We start from the raw sequence: 21,542 nt of genomic DNA, 5'->3' as shown, positions 1-21,542 counted from the left end.
ATATAGAATTATCATAAATGCTTATAAATTCCTTACAATGTTCAACATAAAAAAGTGGTTTGTTTTCTAAGTTTTAGTTTTAAGGGCTAAAAAGTTCTGAAACCGAGAAATTTGGAAAAAATACAGTAACAGATTGAATGCATTTGCATTATGAGCAGCATAAGTAACCTGCAGTAGGTATAATATTTAATTATATTTTGTTTTTCATAGAAAAAACATTTATACATATTTCTTGAAAACATAATAAATACTGTATACCAAATATTGCATATACTTATCCAAATATTTTAATTACAACTGTAACATACGTTTTTAATTGATTATAAATCCTCTTTAAAACGAACGTTCTATCTGTCTATCTTTGACCCATGATAAGACTGGTCAAAAATGGACGGCAATGTATCCCTAAGGGCATTCAGGTTTGTTGAGTTTTTCTTACAGTACCTATTCATTTAGCCATTTCTTATTACATGGCATCTTTAAAACAGGATACTTGTTCTAAACATTTTTACATTAGATTAGTCTGTAAATTTGTTTTAAGTAATTACAATTCCTAGAACCAAACTATATATTGAATTATCATAAATGCTTACAAATTCCGTAAAATGTTCAACATTAAAATGTGGTTTATTTTCTAAGTTTTAGTTTTTAGGCAAATAAAGTAAACCTGAAAAAGCCTAGAAAATTGCAAAAAATACAGTAACAGATTGAAAGCATAAGTAACCTGCAGTGAGTATCATATTTCTTTCCTATATTTTATATTTTGTTTGTCCTTGAAAAAAACATTTATACATAATTCATGGAAACATAATAAATTCTATATACCAAATATTGCAAATAATTATCCAAATATTTTAATTACAACATAAGTTTTAAATTGATTGTAAAGCCCCTTTCATACAGACATTCTATCTGTCTATTTTTAACCCATGATAAGACTGGTCAAAAATGGACTGCGGTGTATCTCTAAGGGCATTCAGGTTTGTTGGACTAAATGAAATAAATTATGATGTCACAGCACAGTCATTACGGTGACGGAGGCTTGGGCAGAAATACTGCAGCTCTGTACAGCATCTTGCAACAACTGAACACTGCTAAATCGATCTACTGCTTGCTGATGGCAAATCTCCATGTCACAGAAATGATGTCAGCTGATCTTGATGACATCTGTTTTATTTGCAAGCATAAAATGCTTGTGTAAGTGAACAAAATGTCTTTCAAATTTTTAGCAGTTGCACACCAGTGAAAAGCCATGACTATGCTAATTTGTGCCCTCGTCAACCTAATATAATCTTATCATAATGCTGTGCAAACAATTGGCACAAACCATATTTTTCCCCTGCATGCATCACAATGTAGCGCTGAAAGGAGAATTAAGCCCCGTACACACGTCCGGTTTTCCTGCCAGGAAAACCGCCAGGAGAGCTTTTGGCTGGGAAAACCGGATGTGTGTATGCTTCCTCACAGTTTTCCCGTCAGGAAAACAGCCGGGAATCCCAGGGGGAAAATAGAGAACCTGCTCTCTATTTTCCCATTGGGATTCCCAGCATTTTTTTTTTTCACCAGATCTACTACTTATCTATGGGAAACACGGCAAGGCAGTGCCGATGGAGCATACACATGGCCGGGATTCCATGGCAGTTTTCCTGACGGGTTCTCTGCTTTCCCCTCGCTTTTCTCGGCGGACTTTTTACCGCTGAGAAAACCGAGCGCGTGTACAGGGCTTAAGTCTCTCCTAAACTTAATTGCATATGTTCACTTTGAGTTTTACCAGCATGATATAAAGGTTAACTTGATATCATTTTAATCATCAGACTTTGTTGATTATATTTTGTAATCAAATATATGATTGTTAGTAAATGTTGTATTTGGAAGAATTACTGGAAAATTCAATTTTTCTTAATTTTTTCCCCTATTTATTCCAAATAACAACCAAGAAAATAAAAATATATTTTCCCAGAATTGATAAAAAATTTGATTCGAAAAAAGGAAGAATAATACATTGAGGTAGACTACAAATGCTAAATGATATATTGTGCAGAACCAAGACATCTCTGAAACTAAAAATATATTTTTAGTTTTTAAGGGGATTTAGTGCAAAAATGGTTGACTCCATATCAATGAAAGCTGGCTGTTGTAAGCATCTTTGTCAGTGTCAGAAAGAAGATGACTGGACTGGATGACTTACCCTCACCACTTGTCCTGGTAACTACTCTAAAATTTTGAATATTTAACTGACATTTAACTGATAAGATTACAACTACCAGGACAATGTGACTGCAAATAATATTCTGTGCCCAAAACAAATAATCAATTGGAATGAATGGAAAGTTTGGTAGGCAACCAATGGCTATCTAGTTTAGATGGACAACTTCGACATTCCAGCTTGCAGATCTCACTACTAAAACCCAAGAGATAAGTAAGACTCTAGCATGTTAATCAAAACATTAAACTCCATTTATCATCGAATGACAAGATTGGTTGGAATAATTTTTTTACTTTACTATGTAAAAATGTAAATTATTGCTGGATGTTATTACTGGGCAAATTATATCCTGCTGAGAATTATTACTTGGATCAAATTACATGTTGCTGGAGGTAATATATCGCCTGCTTGACATTATTACTCAAAGCTTCCTACTGAGCATTATTGTTGCAAGACTTGATATTGTAATTTTATTCCTTTAGAATCAGATGAATTTCTGAAACCAATAAGACGCAAATCAAGTTGGTTAAAAAAATATTTTCTATTGTGATTTTCTCAGCAATTAATGCTAAAATTACCAAATCAGTTATGGATGACAGAACTAGTCATATGCCTAGTTTGGTTATCATAAAATGTTACAGAAGCAGCAGTCCGAATTGCATTGCTCTCTGTGTATCTTGCATTTTATATCACATTCTCTTAACCAGTCTTTTGCTTGTTCATTAAGTGCCAAACAGTGTATAATCATGCGCAGTCCAGCCACTTTTACACTTACATTTTTACAAGCTTGCAGAACAACAGCAAATAAATAGCATAGAACGTAATTTACCCTGACAGCGCACACTCCTTAAGGGCATAACTACAGCCATAGTGGAACATACAGCCGCTATGGGGCCCTGGGGGTTGAGGGGCCCAATCCATGTCTGAGAAATTGCTTTTTCAGCAGTTAAGAAGTACAGACTCTTCCTTGTATTGATTGTTTATTAATCCACCTGCTCAAACCAGCTCAGTTCAGGCAAAGCATATATCCTTTGGTTCACACAACAGTCACAACTTATCGGTAAACCCATAAGGATAACGTAAAGTCTCTGAACAACCCTGCCAATGACTTATATAGGCTACATGTCACAAATTGGGATCCATCAAAATTTTGCTATGAATTCCTGGGATTTCTAGCTAGTGGCCTAGAACTCCCAATTCTTAGATTATTGCACAATCAAGCGGCACATTAGTTACATAGTTTCATAGTAGGGAAGGTTGAATAAAGACAATAGTCCATCCAGTTCAATCTGTGTTGGTGTACATGTGTCAGTGTTGATAATCATTTCCCATATCCCTGTATATTGTGTTCACTAGGATGCATGTCCAAGAGTCTTTTAAAAACATCGACACTGACACCGCCAATTGTGGAATTGTGGATTAGTGAAGTCAGAAAAAGTATTGGCACTACATTAAAATCCTTCTCGAATGCCACTTGTAGCACTTGGCTCCATTCAGATCTTGCCTCCCTTTGCATTAAAACAAATGTCTATTTTCGGCTTCTGCTCCAAGCTGAAGCCCAAGCTATGGGCGTTCCTATAGGGAAGCTGCAGCACAGCACTAGTTACCATCCCCAAACTGATCATTTACTAATTTGAATGAACAGCCAGCACTGGAAGTTGTTTAAGTGTTCTGCTGGCTAGTAAACATACATTGCACAGGCAGATAGATCACACAGCCCTGCCAGTGCTGACTCTTCATAAATGATAGTAAAAGCTTACTCAGTGCTGTAGAGCTCTGTAACTTATCTGCCAGTGAGGTGTATGTTAACTAGTAGCCAACACAGTACTGACTGATCTTTTGCTATCTGAGGATGCTGTGTATGTCTACTAGCAGCCAGCAGATCTATCACACAGCCCCGCAGAGCTGATTGTTTATTCACAATAGTAAATGATCAGTCAGCGATTTTGGGATCGGTGAACTGCCTTATTCATCAGCCCCCATTAGTTATTTGTCTCCTTGTTAGCAGAAGTTGGGAGCGAGCTGTCAGAGATTGCTACTCAGCACCAACAGGACAGATACATGCAGTTGTCCTCCTGGGGGAATTAATTAAGGGTTTAAAGATTTGGTGATACCGTTTTGTTAAAAAAATAATGTAATATTTTAGAGGAGCAAAACTTTGGGAGTGAGCAGGCAGTGATTTCACAGAGGGCAGGCCCTGGAAAGCACAGGATTTCCAAAAGGTTTCATGCAAACTCTTTGTAAGGAAAAATGTATTTTTTTACAAAAGCAGTTTCTGCAATGAAAAGTTGCATCGCTTCATTTGCTTATTAAGTGAGTAACTATTACAAAAATGCCTCTGTGATAGATAGATTTGCTTTATATAGCGCTCTATGGGTTTTATCTATACAATATACAGCAGTGAGATCTTCCCAACAGAACTTCCATTTGTCCCTTCATCATGGCTATTATCTAACTGTTGGGTTAAAGATGTCAATCGACTTTTTTTACATTTGTTTAGTTACTTCCTGGTTTCCAGGCCTAGGCAAATTATGTAATACATCCCAGAAGTCTTCAGGAGGGGAGGAGGGGTTTTCTCAGCTAAGCAGACCCTCCTGTCTGCATGCCTGAAGCCTCGTACACACGACCGAGGAACTCGACGGGCGAAACACATCGTTTTCCTCGTCGAGTTCCTTGTTAGGCTGTCGAGGAACTCGACAAGGCAAGTTTCTCCATTCCCGTCGAGGAAATAGAGAACTTGCTCTCTTTTTGGCTCATGGAGTTTCTCGACAGTTTCCTTGACGAAAATGTACACACGACCGGTTTCCTCGGCAAAAAAATATCTCCCAGCAAATTTCTTGCTGTTTTTTGGCGAGAAACTCTGTCGTGTGTACGAGGCCTGAGTTAAGGGAAGATAGATTCAAGGAAGTAAATGCTACATGAATCATCTGCTCCTACTCAAGATGGCCATGACCAGAAATGCTAAGGTGCGATTTCTCAACAAAATAAAGCATGAAGACGTGGATGGATGGGTAAGTTTGATTATTAAAACTGAATTAAATAGCGTTTTAGGTTGGTGGTGCTCAGATGCATTGTAGTTACACTTTAAAATTAATTAGCTTTATCGAAAAAAATTCTACTTTAAATATTTCTTTACTGCTGGTGGGCCAACACTGTTTTGCAATAGCATTTTGCCTTCACTTTACTGCAAGATCGTGCAGTCTCAGAGATTTCAGAATCCAGATCCCTTTAGATTTGTTATGCTCTTTAAGAAAACTCTTCTCCATCTCAAAGAGTGGTCTCACCTCAATACTCATTTGCGGCAGGATGGCATCATTCATTCAAAATTAGGGCTCTGTCTCGCATTCTTTATTTCAAATAATCACAGTAACCTTCCCCAGTGCCTTTTTCGCACATATTACATCTTCTACTATGCTATGTATGGGATAAGAAACCTGGTAGATTACAATATCCAAATCCATCAAATAAAACTGCAGGAGGTCTAGTCCTTCCCCACCTAAAAATATAACACAAATACTCTTTATTAAAACATATCCTTGATCACTGGTTTAATGAGTCTCCCAAATTGTGGGTGACATCGGAAAAAGAAACCTCATCTGTGGTCCCATATTCGCTCCCATGTATATAGCCTACAGACTGTCCCCAGACTGCATTGATACCTTATAACATCCCTCCCTGAAATTCTAGGATTCACTAATAGAAACCTCTAAGTGCTAGTTCACACCAGATGCAGTTACGTCCCGTTACGTGCACTTTTTTCTGCACAAAATGCATTTACAGTGTTTTCCATGTATTCCAATGGCTCTAGTTCACACCATGCAGTCAGTTTCCAGTGTGAACTAGCACTTAAGGCAGTGTTTCTCAACCTGGGTTCCACAGCGATTTACATGTCAATCACAAGCCTGCTGACAGGTATGTGTCCTGTGCCCTGCTCTTCTCCCATGTGTCCTGTGCCCTGCACTCCTCCCATGTGTCCTGGGTCCTGCTCTGCTCCCATGTGCCCTGTGCCCTGCTCTGCTCCCATGTATCCTATGTCCTGCTTTGCTCCCATGTGTCCTGTGCCCTGCTCTGCTCACATGTATCCTGTGTCCTGCTCTGCTCTCATGTGTCCTGTGCCTGCTCTTCTCCCATGTGTCCTGGGCCCTGCTCTGCTCCCATGTGTCCTGTGCCATGCTCTGCTCCCATGTGTCCTGTGCCCTGTTCTGCTCCCATGTGTCCTGTGCCCTGCTCTGCTCCCATGTATCCTGTGTCCTGCTCTGCTCCCATGTGTCCTGTGCCCTGCTCTGCTGTGTCCTGTGCCCTGCTCCCATGTATCCTGTGCCATGCTCTGCTCCCATGTGTCCTGTGTCTTGCTCTGCTCCTATGTGTCCTGTGCTTTGCTTTGCTCCCATGTGTCCTGTGCCCTGCTCTGCTCCCATGTATCCTGTGTCCTGCTCTGCTCTCATGTGTGAATGAATGAATGAAAAACGTATATAGCGCGGCACATGCAAACTAAATCGCCTCTGGGCACTCGTTGTTCCTGTCTCTCTTGATATCAAAAGAGCAGAGTTTTGATCTTTCTTCTGAAGGTCAGGTGGTTTTCCTCCAACCGAATGCTGGTTGGTAAAGCATTCCATAGTCTGGGACCTTGGAGTGCAAATCTTCTTTCTCCTTTGGACTTGAATTTGGCTTTGAGTATCTGAAGCAGATTTTGGTTGGTGGATCGCAGAATGTGATTGGCGTTGTGAGCTTTTATCTTTTCGCATAAATATTGCGGAGCCTTCCCATGGATGCACTTATGTGTCAGACAGAGTCCTTTACTGGCAACCAGTGAAGGGATCTCAACGAGGGTGAGATAGATTCCCACGTTTTTTTCCCAGTCACAAGTCTGGCGGCCGTATTTTGTACGACTTGCAGGCGAGCGATTTGGTACTTTGGGAGTCTGAGGTAAAGGGCATTAGCATAGTCCAGTCTGGAGTTCACAATTGTTCCCACCACGACTGCTACGTCTTCTTTAGGAATAAATGGAATAAGTCTGCGTAGTAGGCGCAGCAGATGGTGGGATCCGCTGACTACTGACCCTATTTGTGCATCCATTGTCATGTAGGTGTCGAAGATGACCCCGAGACTTTTGACTTTGGAGCTAGGGGTGATGATTTGGCCCAGAATTGGCGGGGGTGTCCAGGTTGTTGTCCGTTGACTCTTACGGCTGGCGTGTAACAGAAGAAGTTCTGTTTTGGAACTGTTGAGTTTAAGATAACTCTTAGTCATCCAGTTTTCTATCAAAGAGAGGCATGTCTCTAGATTTGGATGATGATCCTTTTTGTTGCGGATGCGAAAATACAGTTGCGTGTCGTCTGCATATGAGTGATAAAGTAGTTTTTGGCTACTGATGATTTCAAAGAGAGGGCGAAGGTATATATTGAACAGCACCGGTGACAGAGGGGATCCCTGGGGGACTCCGCATGATACCGTGCGTTTTTTAGTGTGTCCTGTGCCTGCTCTTCTCCCATGTGTCCTGGGCCCTGCTCTGCTCCCATGTGTCCTGTGCCATGCTCTGCTCCCATGTGTACGGTGCCCTGTTCTGCTCCCATGTGTCCTGTGCCCTGCTCTGCTCCCATGTATCCTATGCCCTGCTCTGCTCCCATGTGTCATGTGCCCTGCTCTGCTGCCATGTGTCCTGTGCCCTGCTCTGCTCCCATGTATCCTGTGCCATGCTCTGCTCCCACGTGTCCTGTGTCTTGCTTTGCTCCCCAGTGTCATGTGCCCTGCTCTGCTCCTATGTGTCCTGTGCCCTGCTTTTCTCCCATGTGTCCTGGGCCCTGCTCTGCTCCCATGTGCCCTGTGTCCTGCTCTGCTCCCATGTGTCCTGTGTCCTATTCTTCTCTCATGTGCCCTGCTTTTATCTGCTCATGTACCCTGATGTCATGTAAATATGTGCACTTCTGCCATGTACTGTGCCCTCCAGCCTCATGTGCTATGCTCTGCTTGCCCCCTGTACCTTGCACTGCTGCTGCTCCCCTGTACACTGCTATCAAGTTGGACCCAGAATTGAGCATATGTGCAGAAAAAAACAAGTACAAGTTTCACTTTAAATAGGTACATTTTAATATTCTATTAGTTAATGCTATTTTTAAAAATAATTGTTGTTATATCTACAGCTCACGGATCACACCGGTGTTCTACGACCTGTCGATATGAAAATTGTTTTAGGGGTTCCCCGAGATTTCAGACTTTTTGCCAGGGGTTCCCCGATGGTAAAAGGGTTGAGAAATACTGCTCTAAGGTATCCACATATTGTATGTGGACCCCAAACCACTGTTATGGAAAACCCTAATTTCCCCAAGGACTGGAAACCAATCAATTTCTCATCTGGGATTCCCAAAACCTATCTCCGATACGTGCTGCTTTAGAAGCTGGGAAGCTGAAACTGTCATTTTCTGTGTATGATTACCATAAGGATTGATGTAGAGTCAATTATCACCTCCAATTTTCCTTTCATTCATATAAAAAAAATTGTTACAGAGATTGTTGGCATGGTGAATAAAAGCTAATGCGGAGAAGGGCAATAGAACTACAGGTTCTAGCCTTCACCTTCAGAGTCCTGGATAACTAATCTGTTGGCAGGTAGATATCAACCACTTTGTGGGTTATTATTTGTTAAAGCAGAGCTCCACCCTAAAGTGGAACTTCCGTTGATCGGAACCCTCCCCCCTCCGGTGTCACATTTGACACCTTTCAGGGGGGAGGGGGGTGCAGATACCTGTCTAAAGACAGGCATTTGCACCCACTTCCGGCCACACAGTCTCGGGCAGACTGCGGGCATGACATCACCTCCCGTCCCCCCCCCCCGTCCCCTGTAGTGTTCTGGGAACACTCGGCTCCCAGTACAGAGCGGGAGCCAATCGGCAGGCGTAGCGCGACTCGCGCATGTGCCGTAGGGAACCGGGCAGTGAAGCCAGAGCGCTTCACTTCCTGGTTCCCCCACCGAGGATGGCGGGGGGGCAGCAGGGTGACGAGCGATCGCTCGTCCTCTGCTGCGGACGGCGCTGGACTCCAGGACAGGTAAGTGTCCTAATATTAAAAGTCAGCAGCTGTAGTATTTGTAGCTGTTGGCTTTTAATATTTTTTTTTCAGCGGACATCCGCTTTAAGATTTACATAACACCTATACTAATGCCTCACAATGGCCAATTTGCTATATCATGCTCTGTTATATAATTTTGGCAGCCTATGAGTTTTAGGTGTAGTATAAACATTGTTAAATACTGATTGCTAGACAATAAAAGTGCACTTTGAAAAAGAATGTATGAGCAATGTTATCACTGGAAGGATAGCACATTAATAATAGTCATAAGGAGAGAAGGAAATAGTCGTGCAATGTTCAGACAAAATAACCCTGAGGTGTGTCTGTTACAAATATTTATAGAATAAGGGAGTGGTTACTAGTAGGTGTATGTAGACTGAACCTACAATTGAACACCACAGTGACATATCTGTCTGCAATGCTTTACTAATAGGAGCCACGCCCCATCTCTGCCCTTTCTCAGAAACAGCTCCACCCTCCCCACAGAGAATTTTGGGACATTCTTAAATTGTATATTTCATTTTTTGAGTTATGCAACACATTATTAAGCATCCTGATACTTTTTATAATGTATGTTTTATATATAGTAAAACCTTGGTTTGAGAGTGTTTTGCAAGACAAGCTATTTTTTTTAAATAAATTGTGACTTGATATACAAGCGATGTCTTGATATACAAGTAGCGTTGTGTCACAACTGAGTATAAAAGTGTAGCAATATGGTTACATTTAATGAAGGTACAACATTTAGCAACTCACATGGTTGATGATTAAAACAGGGACAACTAAGTATGCAGGGATCCGGGGTAAACCTTTTCACACAGACAGTCCTCCTCACAGTCATTGAAGTTGTCTCTTCCACGCTGCGCTCCACAAGCGATTCAAGCCTCACTTTCAGATCGCTCTACTGCAGGGTAGTCTTCCCGTTCATGATTGCAGACTGACAGCGGTGAGAGCCAGCGGTGTGGGGGATGGTCTGTGTGGACAGCTTTACACCGGATGCCTGCATGCTTAGATGTGTCTCTTTTAATCAACAACCATGTGAGTTGCTAAATGTTGTACCTTCATTAGATGTAACCATATTGCTACACTTATTGGTGCCTCTCTTCTCTTTTATACTTTGTAGCTCCTGCTGGATTTTGCTTCTAATACCCTTGTGGGGGCTTCCATTTGTGGATGGACATTTTATGGTTACACAACCTGGTCACATTGCTATAATCGTTTTATATGGACTATAGACTGAAGGACCTATGAAGAAATGGTTGTGGAACAAATTGTTTGAGTTTCAATTATTTCTTATGGGGAAATTTGTTTGATATACAAGTGCTTTGGATTACAAGCATGTTTCTGGAACAAATTATGCTCACAATCCAAGGTTTTACTGTATATATAAACACGTGAAAGGGGCCTAACTTCTTGTGAACTGAGCCCAAATCCCAAACAACAGTGGGGTAGATTCAGATAGATTAGTGGATCTTTAGATCCGCGTAATCTATCTGATTTACGATCCGCCGTCGCAAATTTGAGAGGCTAGTGCAGTATTCAGAAAGCACTTACCTCGAAACTTGTGCCGGCGGATCGGAAATCCCCCGGCGGAATTTAAATTCCGCGGCTAGGGGGAGTGTAGTATTTAAATTAGGCGCGTCCCCGCGCCAATTTAAATGTGCATGCGCCGCCGGCTAAATTTCCCAGCGTGCATTGCTCCAAATGACGTCGATAGGACGTCATTGGTTTCGGCGTGAACGTAAATTACGTCCATCCGTATTCGCGATCGACTTACGCAAACAACGTTAAAATTCAAAACTCGGCGCGGGAACAACGTCCATACTTAACATTGGCTGCGCCTCCTAATAGCAGGAGCAACGTTACGACAAAAACGACTTACGCAAACGACGTAAAAAACTACAGCCGGGCGCACGTACGTTTGTGAATCGGCGTTTTTAGCTCATTTGCATACTCTACGCTGAAAACTACTGGAGCGCCACCTAGCGGCCAGCGTGAGAATGCACCCTAAGATACGACGGCGTAAGAGACTTATGCCAGTCGTATCTTAGGCTAATGTCGGCGTATCTAGCTTTCTGAATACAGAAAGTAGATACGCCGGCGCAGATTTGAATTTACGCGGTGTATCTATGGATACGCCGGTGTAAATTCTCTCTGAATCTACCCCAGTATCTTTTCCATCTTCTTTTAGCCATAGACTGTCTATTACACATCATTGCTCTAGACCTGCTTCCTGGCTAAAAAAAGTGGACTATGCCTACACAATATGTGTAAGCTGACTGCTTGCAAGCTTCACCAGTCAAGCAGCTGCTTGCTGTCCGTGAACTTGCAAGGAAGATCGGGTGAAGATGGAAGTCCTGTCATGTATAGGCATGCGCACAGGATGTGTCTGGTGTGCCTGGGCACACCCCAATCACCCTGTGTGGTGAGGATTTCCCCTGTTTAAACCCCTAATATTTCCTAATGCCCCGTACACACGATCGGAATTTTCGTCAGAGTTTATCCCGGAATTCCGTTCAAGCTGTCTTGCATACACACTGTCACACCAAATTCCAAACGTCCAAAACGCGGTGACGTACAACACTACGACGAGCCGAGAAAAATTAAGTTCAATGCTTCCGAGCATGCGTCGACTTGATTCTGAGCATGCATGTTTTTTTCTCCGTCAGAGTTCCATACAGAAGAACGGAATTTCCAATGGAAAAAAAGGAATTTCGGATGGAAAAACTCAGATGGGGCACACACACGGTCGGAATATCCGATGAAAAAAATCCATCTGACTTTTTCCATCGGAAATTCCAGTCGTGTGTACAAGGCATAACAGGGCTTTTAAAAATAAATTGTAAACTAATAAAAATAAAAACAATAATATTAAAACTTCTGACCATAGCCACTGCCCCACTGACACTATAAGTGTGTATATATATATATATATATATATATATATATATATATATATATATATATATATATATACAGGGCTTTTTTCTCAGAGAATAGGTGCAGGAACTCCCTACTTCCGAGTCACCTGTTGTGTCCACCCCCTACCCACCTCCGAGCACCATTCCTTGGTTCCACCCCCTACCCACCTCCGAGCACCATTCCTTGGTTCTACCCCCTACCCACCTCCAAGCACCATTCCTTGGTTCCACCCCCTACCCACCTCCGAGCACCATTCCTTGGTTCCACCCCCTACCCACCTCCAAGCACCATTCCTTGGTTCCACCCCCTACCCACCTCCGAGCACCATACCTTGGTTCCACCCCCTACCTACCTCCAAGCACCATTACTTGGTTCCACCCCCTACCCACCTCCAAGCACCATTCCTTGGTTCCACCTCTAAACCATTCCTTGGTTCCACCCCCTACCCACCTCCAAGCACCATTCCTTGGTTCCACCCCCTACCCACCTCTGAGCACCATTCCTTGGTTCCACCCCCTACCCACCTCTGAGCACCATGCCTTGGTTCCACCTCCTACCCACCTTCAAGCACCATTCATTGGTTTCACTCCCTACCTACCTCCAAGCACCATTCCTTGGCTCCACCCCCTACCCACCTCCAAGCACCATTTCTTGGTTCCACCCCCTACCCACCTCCAAGAACCATTCTTTGGTTCCACTCCCCACTTCTTGCCATTACATGCATTCAGAGCTGGAGGTGCCGGAACTGCTTTCCCCCACGTTCCTGCTGAAAAAAAGCCCTGTATATATATATATATATATATATATATATATATATATATATAGACATGCATGTGTTTGAGCTTTGAGGTGCACACCCTAGCCCACCGCTGAAGGAATTCATTTTCAGGTAAATCTTTCATAATGCTCTAGTATGCGATGCACATTACGACATTAATTTGCAAGGAGAAGATTTTTTGTTTTGTTTTGTTTGCGGTTTACTACCATTTTAACCTTACCACAACCTGTCTGGGTATACTTCTTCATAATTTTATTAAACCATTTAATATGACTTTTGTCTGATGTTACCCGAGTACTATTTAGCATTTTTAGATTGACTTACCAACACCAGTTACATTTAAAACGGTCTTTACAACTGACTGAGGTCAGTAATGTGTTATTACAAACCCAGTCTCTCACCATATAATGAAAGATGTAACAGTAGTAATCGTTTTAGGAAATCAGCTGACAGAATAAAGTTCTGTACATTGCCGAACGTCTTATAGTTACAAAGGCAAGATCACAGTGAATTCACTGTCTGAGACAAGTAATCAGTTTTCTGGCAGTCACATAGACACCTCACTCTTATCAGGACTAGCAGTAGACAGCACAGTAATGAGATCACATCTAAAAGTTAATGATACAGATCAGTGCAGTGTACTGTTTTTTTCTGACACACAAAATTTAATTCAGCAATTGATAAACAATGTATCAAAACAAGGCAATCTATAAATAAAAAATAGGTCCTTCGTTAAAATGGATCTAAAGCCTTACGTTTTTTTTTACCTTAAAGTGGTTCTAACGTCTCAAGGTTTTTGACCTTCATGCATTCTAAGGGCTACAGGGAGAGGGGCTGAGTGGACAGCACATCGGTCACGTGATCTCCCGGCTGACATCAGAGGGGAATCTCAGCCCCTCCTGCTGTAGCCCTTAGATTGGGGGAGGAGAACAGCAGGAGGTCACGTGACCGCACAGAGGTGATCTGAAATAAGGTATTTATCTGCACCATTTTAGACAAACATTTATACTGTGTAGTATTCCTTGGTATAACAGAGGGGCTGGCAGTAATCCTACTCTGACTTTACAACCACTTTAAGTTTAAAAGTGTTCACTAGCATCTGATGCAAGTGTCTAAAATAAATTTAGAAAATTGATTAGCATATAACAGAAGGGGATGAGTTAGTACAGGCAGTCCCCGAGTTATGAACAAGCTAGGGACTGTAGGTTTGTTCTTAAGTCTAATTTGTTTGTAAGTTGGAACAGTACCTTTTTTAAGTGTAACTCCAGCCAGGCGCTTCTGGCTGTGCAATGTGGGGTGTTCCGGGCGCTTCTGGTCATGCAGTCCTGTATGTGGAGCGCAAGCTGCCGGCAGTGACATCATGCCGCCTCCGTTCGTAAGTAGTAATCGTTCGCAACACGGATATTCATAACTCGGGGACTGCCTATATAGGGATCTAAAAGCAGCTATTAGTATTGATAGGATGGGTTATCAAGAATCCAAGATGGGTACAGAAGGATCGGGGTACCTTCTCTGACCAACCCACTAATCTCTCTTCCACTAATAATCCAGGGTCTCTTTTAGCGCCAAATGAATATATGTGCTGTGTTTAAAGGGGTTGAAAAGGTTTGTTTTTTTATTTTCTAAATAGGTTCCTTTAAGTTGGTTCACTTACCTTTTCCTTCGATTTCCTTCTAAATACTTGTTTTATTTGTCTGAATAACTCACTCCCTGTTTCTCCTCAGTAAGTTTGCCCCCATGTTCTGGCTGGGGGTTAGTCAGCCAGAACAGCTTACTGAGGAGGAACAGGAAGTGAAAAATTCAGACAAAGAAAACAAAGAATAAAAACATTTAGAATGGAAATCGAACGAAAAGGTAAGTGAACCAACAATGCACTAGCTTAAAGGAACCTATTTATAGAATAAAAAACAAACCTTTGCAACCCATTTAACAGACTTATTAATTTATGTATTTTTTTGTTTTTGCCCATACTATAGCCCCACTTTGAAAAATGTATACTATTATAATATTTTTGTGTATCGACTTAAATTTATATGCAGTATATCTCTAAATTTACAAATACAGTCTACAAACCTTCAGTCTGACCACTGAAAATCTATAGTGTTTCCAGCCTGTGTCACAGAACAGATGTCACTATCTGATTATGTGAAAAGGGATAATGCGCTAAATCAACTGATTAAATAAAGGTGTCAACACATCAAAATACTGGAGAAATAAGACAAATTGATACAAAGAATAAAGTTCCAAATTCTAAATATATATCGTCCCTTGTTGCTGTAATCCTGAAGGCAACTCAGTAACACTTTGCCAAACCGCACACGCACAATGTGTGAGATATAACCAGCTTGATGGTGTAATGATCAAACCTGTCAGGTCAAAAAAGTGCTTTCCACCAGGTATTCACAAGTTCCAGATATGCAAAGAAAGGGAGACAGAGAAAAGACCGATAGTGTGATACCGTTAAATGAAACACTAGCGTCTCACAACACTCAGAACATCACTCACGAATCCCCGGTAATAGATAGGCTTCAGCGTGTGTGCATGTAAGCTGCTCAGCTTGTCAGGCTCTTCATCCGGCACCTCCGTGCGTCCCGTCACTCAAGCTCCTCCCCCACGCGTATCGTCACTAGACACGTGACTTAATCATGGGTCAATGTGTGAATGGGGCTTACTAGGCTATAAATAGCCTATCACACACTCGCAGCGGCGCGAACGGACCAATGGGGAGGCACCAATGACTACATCATTGCAGATACACCACCACATTTCAGCCATTGTGGTTTATAAAAATGTGTCTATTTAACAAATTTTAATGTGATACAAAATGAGACAAAATAACTTTTAAAACCGCTGTCTTAACAGAAACAAACAAAAATAGTTTATCTCAGGTTCTTCTACGGACGAATCCGTGTAGCTTAGACTAATCTATTATGAACACATACAGACAGTATCCCGTGGTTTTCATGTAGTATTACTACCACATAAGCCAAAAATATATATATATATTGATATGTATATAACCATATATAAATACATATAAAAATAAATACATATACAAATAAAAAATAAAAATATATATATGCAAAGTAATCCACCATATACATGTTAAAATTGTTACATGTGGATCACTATCTGATTAGTTACTCAAACAGAGACTGCCAGTCAGTGTCTCTATCTCACAAGGAGTCATGTCAGGAAGGGCAAGTAGACCGTAGAAGATCGTGGAAGCAATGGTGTGCCGGTTGTGGGAGGAACAGACAATAATACAAGGGGCAGAAGAGAGCTCCAGGGAACAGTGCTGATGAGGTAGTCAGAGCAAAATCAGGAACAATGTAATAGAGATAAGAGAGGAGACAAAGAAACATGTTTGGTAACAGAAGACAACTTAAAGGATAAGTTCATATTTAAAAAAAAAAATACCCCAAAATGTATTTTTCATTTAGTAGCCTGGAAAGCATTGCACCCGTGATCAGCAGATCAGGGCTCCTACAAACTATCAGTGTAAGCTGTCTGCTCGTACCTCATATGGGCAGGCAGTTTCACAATGATAGGAAGAATCAGTGAACTACCACAGCGCTCAACAGCGCCCTGGTAGTTCATTGAGAACTAAAAGGTCTCAGCCACAAAGGCTGTCGGTGCTTGTAGTTCATTTAGGGTTATATGTCCTACCCTAAAAACAGGTGGAATATGAAACATCAGATTAATAAACAACTCTAATGTTTTTCCCATTACATTTTCTCCTTTTTTATTAAATAGTCCCTTAGACTCCATGCACATTGAGTATTTAGCCTCTGTGCCCTATACCCAGTGTTTTTGTGCCCATAAAACTTTTACTAATGTTAAGGGCAGTAAGAACAAATGCCTGCAATCCATACTTACGTTACAGGCATTCATCCCAGGGTGCATATTGTTTGAAAGCACCGTGTAACCCCCCTGTCCAGTCACAGCAGCTTTCAGCATCTCACAGAGTTCTACAGGCTGCCAGCAGCAGGGCTGGATGATGCACCTGTGCCTGTCCAGAGGGAAACCCTGCGATAGGTCGCACACAGGCTAAACGCCTTAGGTTATTAGCAACAAGATATATTCCATTAAACATGTGACCATGTGTAATACAGCAGCATATCAATGGAAAACAAAAGCTCTGGGCAGATAGGCTGTATTGTGATCTGGCATACCTGTAGCAGGGTGCTCTTTTACTCATGAAGCTCATAATTTTATCTCCTTTTCCTACAGTTCTCTGGGTTCCTGGACACTGCCAGAGAAGATCCGTTTCTCTGCCTCCCTCCTTCAGCAGCTCAGAGAGTCCACAACTGATGAGGCAGAGGTAGATGGGCAAGTGATCTGCAGCCAGGTGGGAGGCCCTTCACTATCAGAACCAGTGTGCTGGAGCCTGATCACATGATCACACACAGCTTCTCCAGTAGAACCAGCTACTATGGGGAATGCTTTTCCAATTGCTACCAGAGTTCTCCAATTCTAATCGGATGCTCCACCCCCTGTCCTTGGATCCTTCCAGCTGCTCACCTGTGTTACTAAAGCTACCCTGAACTTCACTGTGAGGAATGCTGTCTATGAGGATAATTGCATATAACTGTGTTTGGCACTGTTTGAATGAAGTAGTGATTAACATCTTGACACACTGGGGTTGAGGTAAATCGACTGTGCTCTTTGCAAAATGCAGTTGCACACTGCAAGTGCAGTTGTTCCAAAGCTTAGCAAATGAGGTAAAGCTTTACTTTGCAAAGAATACCCAATCACATGCAAGGGGAAAAAAAAACAGCATTTTTGCTTGTACATGATTGGATGATGGAAGTCAGCAGAGCTTCTGCTCGTTTACTAAACCCTGGAGCAACTGCACTTGCAGAGTGCATCTGCCTTTTTCACCCATCTATTTGCCTTTAGTAAATCAACCCCATCACTGTGAGGCCCCGTACACACGACCAGTTTCCTCGGCAGAATTCAGCTTCCGACCGAGTTTCTGGCTGAATTCTGCCGAGAAACCCGGCCGTGTGTACACTTTCGGCCGAGGAAGCCGACGAGGAGCTCGACGAGGAAATAGAGAACATGTTCTCTATTTCCTCGTTGTTCTATGGGAGCTCTCGGCCCGCCGAGCTCCTCGGCGGCTTCAGGGCTGAACTGGCCGAGGAACTCGATGTGTTTGGCACGTCGAGTTCCTCGGCCATGTGTACGGGGCCTGAGAGTCTTTTTGAGAATATGCTATGCAGTCACATATTACCCTGATTGAGCCACAGAGTCATTGCTGTGAAAAGTCAATGTTTATGCAGCTTTTATAATCTGTTTCATATTATTCTGCAGTGTAGGCATGCTCTTTGCCAGCTTGAACCTGTTTTTCAATATTTTACATTTTTGCCTGCATTTTTCCTCATGGACAATTGCAAGTAACTGCAATATTACACAGAAAACAATAGTAATTTTTTATGTCATATTCACACCAGAATGAAGTGATGTTATGCAACATGTTTGTTCCTGCAGGTCACTGCACAGCAAGCATAGTGAACCATGCTGCTGTGCAATGACATGAATGAAGTGTCACTTTGTGCACTCCACATAAAGTTTGCAAAACAAATGGGAGGGCCCCCTGCCGCATGGCTCTGCAGCTTAAAATGCTGGTCCCCACGGCTCTTGTTTAGTGTGTGGGCAGAAGCGTTTTGGACTGCAGGCAATTGTAAACAGGCCCTAAACTGCACATTACAGTTACTTCTAGTCTGATTTTTCAGCCGATTACCTATTCTTAAAGAATAAGCTCATCTCTCTGAACAAATATTTAGGGTATAACATGTACCATGTTCAGAAAACTCCTCCCACACTTATGATACCCCCCATCTTCCCAGTGACAGCGGGCAGGGGATCCTTTCCCCACAACCACTCTCAGATTAAAAAAACAGATGCGCTGGCACAGCCGCGTGATTCATTCACAGGAATCTGTGACTGATTGATTTTCAAGTACCATCTGCCACTATGGCAGGCAGCTTGTAGTTCTCAATGAACTGGTGAGCGCTCTCATAGTTCATTGACATCTCTTCCAGCTTTCAAACACAAAGTCTATACAGAGAAATGGGCCGAAAAGCTGTAGCAAGTGTCTACAGGAGCCTGACATTGCACCCTTTGATTGTGGGTAAAATGCGCTACAGTCTCCAGAGAAAAAAAATATTAAATGTACATTTTTTTTACCTGCAAAAACACGTACAATTATTTCTTATTTATTTATTTACTGTACTTATTTACTTTTGTAAAAGGTGAACTTAGCCTTTAATTGCCATGGCTAACTTTGTCTGGCGTGTACCATTAATACAGCCCTAGTATTTTGTCAATGTCCAAGTGCAATGTCCAGTGAAACTTATACAAAGCAGAATGGACAAAGCTACCACTGAATGGGAGCAATGTTTTTTTATTTCTTCGGGTACATTCATGCTAAACAGAAGGGAAAACCACACATGGAAGGAAAGATTGGTGTATCTACACATTTATCTATTACCCAGTGGCAAGGACACAGTACTATATATATAATTTTACTGACAGGTTTGCAGCCTTTCTACTATTATCATGTATGTCCCATGTTCCATTTAAAAATAAATACAAATCTGTGGAGTTCTCTAAATTGTTAAAGGTCTGGTCACACCAAGGTTTCAAAACCAAATATTAATATTTGTGTGCTAGACAAGGGTGCAGCTGGAAATGACACAGCAGTACTAATCTTCTCACCTGCAGGATTTTCAGCTAATTACTGTATTAAATTAACCTCATTTGCTCCGGTATCAATCCACATATGTACAATTACAATGGAAAGTTTCTTATAAAACTTACCGGTGTTCAGTGGAGCATCAACAGGAAATCCAGAAGTCAAGTTATCTGAAACCAGACAATAAACAGCATTTTAATTATTCACACATCAGATACACAGAACCATTTCTTCTTTTGTTTCAAGGAAAGAAAGTGATACTTCTGTGACATGAATCGTCTCTAAACAAAACTAATGTGGATTAATAAACTCAATATAGTAATACAGGTAATACTCAAAAAATTTGAATATCGTGCAAAAGTTCATTTATTTCACTAATGCAAATTAAAAGGTGAAACTAATATATGAGATAGACTCATTACATGCAAAGCAAGATTGTTCAAGCCGTGATTTGTCATAATTGTGATGATTATGGCTTACAGCTCATGAAAACCCCAAATCCACAATCTCAGAAAACTTGAATATTGTGAAAAGGTTCAATATTCTAGGCGCAAAGTGTCCCACTCTAATCAGCTAATTAAGCCATAACACCTGCAAAGGGTTCCTGAGCATTTAAATGGTCTCTCAGTCTGGTTCAGTAGGAATCACAATCATGGGAAAGACTGTTGACCTAACAGTTGTGCAGAAAACCATCATAGACACCCTACATAAGGAGGCCTCAAAGGGTAATTGCAAAAGAAGTTGGATGTTCCCAAAGTGCTGTATCAAAACACATTAATAGAAAGTTATGTGTAAGGGGAAAGTATGGAAGAAAAAGGTGCACTAGCAGCAGGTATGGCCGCAGCCTGGAGAGGATTGTCAGGAAAAGGCCATTCAAGAGTGTTGGGAACTTTCACAAGGAGTGGACTGAGGCTGGAGTCAGTGCATCAAAAGCCACCACACACAGACGGATCCTGGACATGGGCGTCAAATGTCGTATTCCTCTTGTCAAGCCACTCCTGAACAACAAACAACGTCAGAAGCGTCTTACCTGGGCTAAAGAAAAACACCCCCTGGGCTAAAGAAAAACACCCCCTCTTTTCTGATGAGAGCAAATTTTGCATCTCATTTGGAAATCAAGGACCCAGAGTATGGAGGAAGAATGGAGAGGCACACACTGCAAGATGCTTGAAGTCCAGTGTGAAGTTTCCACAGTCTGTGTTGATTTGGGGAGCCATGTCATCTGCTGGTGTTGGTCCACTGTGCTTCATTAAGTTCAGGGTCAACACAGCCATCTACCAGGAGAATTTGGAGCACTTCATGCCTCCTTCCACAGACAAGCTCTATAGGGATGCTGATTTAAATTTCCAGCAGCAACAAATCACGGCTTGAAGTTGAACTATCTTGCATTGCATGTATTAGTTTCACCTTTTAAGTTGCATTAGTGAAATAAATGAACTTTTGCACGATATTCACATTTTTCGAGCATCACCTGTAAGTTCATATTTAAGGTACTTCACATTGAAATGTCTTTGCTTTTTATTACTTGTGCAGAGAAAATGAATTATAGAATAAAAGAACATAAAGGCATTGTACATGCAATTCTCAAACACGTATACAGCTGATCTGCAATTACTGCATTACCACTCTGCAATTGCTTGCATTGCATGTGGTTGCAGTATAGCCCTACTGAACTCAATGGGCAGGTAGACAAGTGGTGCCGCTTGTCTAACTCTGCAGCCCAAGTTCAAAATGCTGCAGCCGCGGCATTTGTGAACAGCCCCATCCGGCTGTGATTTTACAGTTTGTGTGGGCAGTTGGGGTAGGGTTTTTACTACCCCCTGACCTCCTATCTGAAAGAGACCTATTTCATGAGCGGCTGTACTCAGGCA

General features: G+C 41.8%; 1 protein-coding gene across 1 annotated transcript in view; it reads right to left on the bottom strand.

The window, feature by feature from the left end:
• MAP2 (microtubule associated protein 2) overlaps nucleotides 1-19,842 on the bottom strand; it is a 272,088-nt gene extending 252,246 nt beyond the window's left edge. The window contains exon 1 of the mRNA XM_040357425.1: nucleotides 19,797-19,842. The gene's annotated coding sequence lies outside the window, so the exon portion shown is untranslated. The remainder of the gene's footprint in view (nucleotides 1-19,796) is intronic.
• Between the last annotated feature and the right edge of the window lie 1,700 nt (nucleotides 19,843-21,542).

This window comes from Rana temporaria, chromosome 6 (genome assembly GCF_905171775.1).
Source record: "Rana temporaria chromosome 6, aRanTem1.1, whole genome shotgun sequence".
Lineage (NCBI taxonomy): Eukaryota > Metazoa > Chordata > Amphibia > Anura > Ranidae > Rana > Rana temporaria.
Note: the sequence above shows the minus strand (reverse complement) of the source record. Positions and strands in the feature narration are given on the sequence as shown.